The sequence below is a fragment of the Vombatus ursinus genome, unplaced genomic scaffold, assembly GCF_900497805.2.
Source record: "Vombatus ursinus unplaced genomic scaffold, bare-nosed wombat genome assembly UNPS02009132.1, whole genome shotgun sequence".
Classification (NCBI taxonomy): domain Eukaryota; kingdom Metazoa; phylum Chordata; class Mammalia; order Diprotodontia; family Vombatidae; genus Vombatus; species Vombatus ursinus.
In genome coordinates this window covers 6,500,605-6,504,961 of record NW_020948910.1, presented here as the reverse complement: position 1 = coordinate 6,504,961, position 4,357 = coordinate 6,500,605, and the positions used below count along the sequence as shown (strand labels likewise).

At 35.9% G+C, this 4,357-nt stretch overlaps 1 pseudogene; it reads left to right on the top strand.

The window, feature by feature from the left end:
• The first annotated feature begins 3,549 nt into the window (after positions 1–3,549).
• On the top strand, positions 3,550–4,034 carry LOC114034821 (annotated as a pseudogene).
• Positions 4,035–4,357: the final 323 nt, after the last annotated feature.

Below are 4,357 nucleotides of genomic sequence, written 5' to 3'. Positions count from 1 at the left end.
TCATGCCTTAACTAAAATTCCTTAATTCCTTGAGGAATTATTCCTTGATCCTCCATTCCTTGAAGAAAATTCCTTGAGGAATGATGACTGAATCTTCCCCTCTCCTCACAGAATGTCTTATCTCCCTGGAGCTCAAGCCTATGTCTTGGTAAGTTGCTGTTGGTGAAACATCTTTACAGACTTTGTGTTATACACTGATTCCCATGTGTTTTCCTCATGCCAAGTAATCAAGTAATCTTTCTTAGCTAGGGGTTGAGATTTGATTGAGATTTGCTTTGGGGATATGTGATAATTATCATATCTCTCTGTCCTAATGTTTAGGATGTGTTTTATGTTAAATTAATGTATCTGTTACATTTGCTAGTGTTTAGCTACTGTTTATGATTCTTTGTGTGTCAAACTAGTATTTATGATGTGTTAAAATAACATATATTCACATGCATACACATATACTCTTAGTGGGAAAAGAATTGAGGAATGGGATACATCTGTTCTTGTGGAACATATCTGTGTCAATAGAGATGATGGAAGATCATAGATCTACAGCTGGACAATCTAGTCCAGCTCCAAGCAAGACATCTAGTCTTACTTACTCATTTTTCAGATGATGAAACTGAGGTCCAGGAAGGTTATATAATTTATCCCAAATATATGATTAGTAAGTGCCAAAGCTAAATTTCAATGACTACAGTCCAATCTCTGAATATTAATAGGGATCGCAGCAGCAACTTATGTAGCTGTGGTTTCACTAAGGCTATTTCCTAGGCAGAGCTACATCTTGAGAATTTTTAAGCCTGGAACCAATTCATAATGAGATCAAATAGCAGGAGTACAGAGGACAGTCAGACCATGAGAAAAAGGTTCCACTAGGAGTGGTGGCAGTCTGGCCCCTAAAGGGTCTTGATGTTCCCTCTATCTAGGTTGAAAAGAGAAGATAAAGTGATGCTTCAAGGGGAATTGAGCCTTGAGAGAGCCAAAGCTGGTAGAGAACCCTGAGGTAAAGTAAACTGTTGTCAAGAAGAGTTTATGCACCCCGCCATCCTCAAGATATTATCCCGGGTCAAAGCACAAATCTCTCTTATAATAGTTATGGTCCTTCTCCTAGGCAACTCCCTTCTAAGGAGATTATAAGATGATCAGCACAAGTAGAAGGAGATAAAAGTTTAAGTCAAATATTGTGGTCTGGTTGTTGTAAGGGTGTTGAAGGATTGTGATGGGAGAATTTGGAAGAGCTACATCAGGTTGGGAAAGACAGAAAATCTACAAAGAACCATTCCCAGACCTTAGAGTTGATTGCATAAAGTTGTATGACCTGCTTCCTGTAACGTCATATGATCAATGTTAAGTAAGTAAGCTCCTTAAAATGTACAACTAGAGATATCAGTCATTGCATTCCTTCAACCCTCTATGTGATTTGATAGAGCAACTGTGAAATTAATAATAAAAAGTAGAATTAAAACTCCTCAATAGAAAGGTCTAATTGGCTTGATTTTTGTATCTTTAATACTAGCACATAACATGGTATATAGGAAGCATTAATACATTTTTTAACTTGAAAAATATTTTAATCTAGTCAAATCTGACCAAGTATCCTTTTTATAATATCCCCAACAAGTCATTGCTTAGCCTCTGCTTGAAGATCTCAAGTAAGGGGGAATCCACTACCTTCCAAGGAAGTCTATGCCAATGTTGAGAGGAATAAAGGTAAAGAACATAGAGAGTCACTCATAGAGTGACTAGATTAAAGTATGTTATCAGAGAGATAATGGCTCTGTGACCCTGAGCACATCATTTAAATTTTCAGCAACCCAGAAAAATCTCTAAGATTATAAGTTACAGATCAGGTACCCATCTGCATTGGTAGAAAATGTTTCCCCCACCAGAAGTACCCCAAATTAATATAATTTTAGCTCTGGTAAAAACAAACAAAAAAAAAACCTTTTAAGTAAACCTCATATATCTGCCTACCTAAGGTAAAAAGCAAATTAGTAGATTCTTGGTAAGTGTTGGATAGTGATGATATAAGTGTTTGAATATTAATTTATATTTATGTCTAGAAGGTATAGCAGATAGAGTTCTGGGCTTGGATTCAAAGACATGAGTTCAAATCCTACCTCAGATATTTAGTAGTTGTGTCACTTTGTGCATATCATTTAACCTCTTTCAGCCTCAGTTTACTCAACTATAAAATGAGAGTAATAATGGAACATGTATCACAAGATTGTTATGAGGAAACAGTGAAGTGATGCATGTAAAATGCTTTGAAAACATTAAAGCACTTCATAAATGTTAGTTATCATCATCATCATCATCATCATTATCACTGAGAGCTCAGTTTCATATAGATGTGCTTATCCAGAAAAGGGTCAAGCATTTAATAACTGATATTAAATAAGTATAATAAATCATTTCAAAAATTATTTGCCTTGGGTTTTAATATTTCTCTTCAAATGTTCTTATTTGAGAATTTTAGCTATTTTTTATTTTGTATTCTCAAGCTAGTAATGTGCCAATGGTCAAGTTATGAGTAAATTGTCATCCAACAAGGTAGTATTGATTGCCTAGCCATAGCCAAAGCAAGTACAGATTGCAAAATGAGAAGTTCTCTGGATGTTTCTTTGCTTTACAAGATTTGATCTCAGGCTGGCTGAGTGTATATTTCATGTCTTTACAAGCTCAGACTAAATATTTTTTACCAACTAACATGTTTGCTTGGCTGCCTGAGGAAAATTGGTTCTTCACAAAATGTGTATTACTTTATACTTGAGCAAAGAAACTCTGAATATGTCTAGATTAAAACCAGTATTCTATTCAATGTTTTCCTCTATTTCATTCCTTTCATAGGATCAATTGAGCAATCATATTTTAAGCACCTACTATGTACAAGGCACTTTTTAGGTACAAGGGATAGAGAGACAAAATAAAGTTCTCTGTCCTCAAGGAACTTATATTCTATTGCAAATTATTTTATTATTTATTGAAGTTTACCAGTTTGGAGATATTTCCTAAAATGTTAAATCTTTGATTCAACTCAGTAAGCTCCCAATGAGCATCTGTTCTGACCAGAACCACTCTTTGGTATTGCCTCAGAGGAGCTACTTTTGCATTAATTATGTACTTTGAGACTTGGGATCATAGAGTTGGAATTAGAAGAGGCCTCAGAGACCATATAGTTCAATTCCTTCATTGTACAGAAGAGTTACTGAAACCCAGAGAGGTCAAATAAACTGTCCAATGTCACAGAGGTAGCAAACAGCAGAGTCGGGATTTGAAGTACTCTGACTTCAAATTCAGAATACTTTACTGCTTTCACCCCCCCTTTAATTTAGGGGGGTGAAAATGTTAATTCCAAGAAGAGAGATCAGGTTTTCAATCATTAATATGCTATTAAATGAACTTACGATAAGGACCATTTGCCTCAACACCTTATTGGTGTCAAAGTAGTTATAGACTTATTAACATTTTGTTTCTTTACCCTTAAAAATGAGATGTAAAAATAAGATGTAAGAAATATGCAAATTGTGCCACCAGGGTTGGTGAAGTTCTAAGATGGCTGGATGAAAGCTTGCTATGAAAGCTATTGATTGGGCAGCATTTGGGGAGATCATACCTAAAAACCAGAAAGCCATTGCTAATACCTTGAAATCCCATAATGAATATCTTACAACCAGATTGGTTACCCTGCCTCAGAAGGCACAAGTGATCAACTGGGCTTACTACAAGGAAAATGTGGCCAAACCTGGCCTTGTGGATGAGTTTGAAAAGAAGTTCAATGAACAGAAGATTCCTGTGCCAGAAGATAAAGTCACTGCCCTGATAGATGCTGAAGAACAGGAAGATACAAAAATTGGTGCTGATTTCATGAAAGCTTCAAATGCTAGGATGGCAGAACTTCAGAAAGAGATGGAAAAGATCGAGAAATAATTCCTTTTGAACAGATGACCATTGAGGATTTGAACCAAACTTTCCCTCAAACCAAACTGGCCAGGAAGAAATATCCTTATTGGCCCCACCAGCCAATTGAGAACCTTTAAAATTTGGCCTCAGAGGAAGCTATGGCCCTCCTTTCACATGCTCCTGAAATCTGAAATAAAGCAATTGCACAGTCTTAAAAAAAAGAAACATGCAAATTATTGCTCATTTGCAAAGAGTTATTTTAACATACGAACCTTTCCCTGAAAATATAAAGTCTCTTTATCTCCTAACATGAATCTAGCCTTTTTCCAGTTAATAAGTAGGTGGTATCTTTTCAATCGCCATGTGCAGTGGCTAGGTCACACATCTTAGAGTCAAGATGACCTGGATATAAGACTTGCATCTAACATTCTGTTTGAATGATCATCAGCAGGTTACTTAA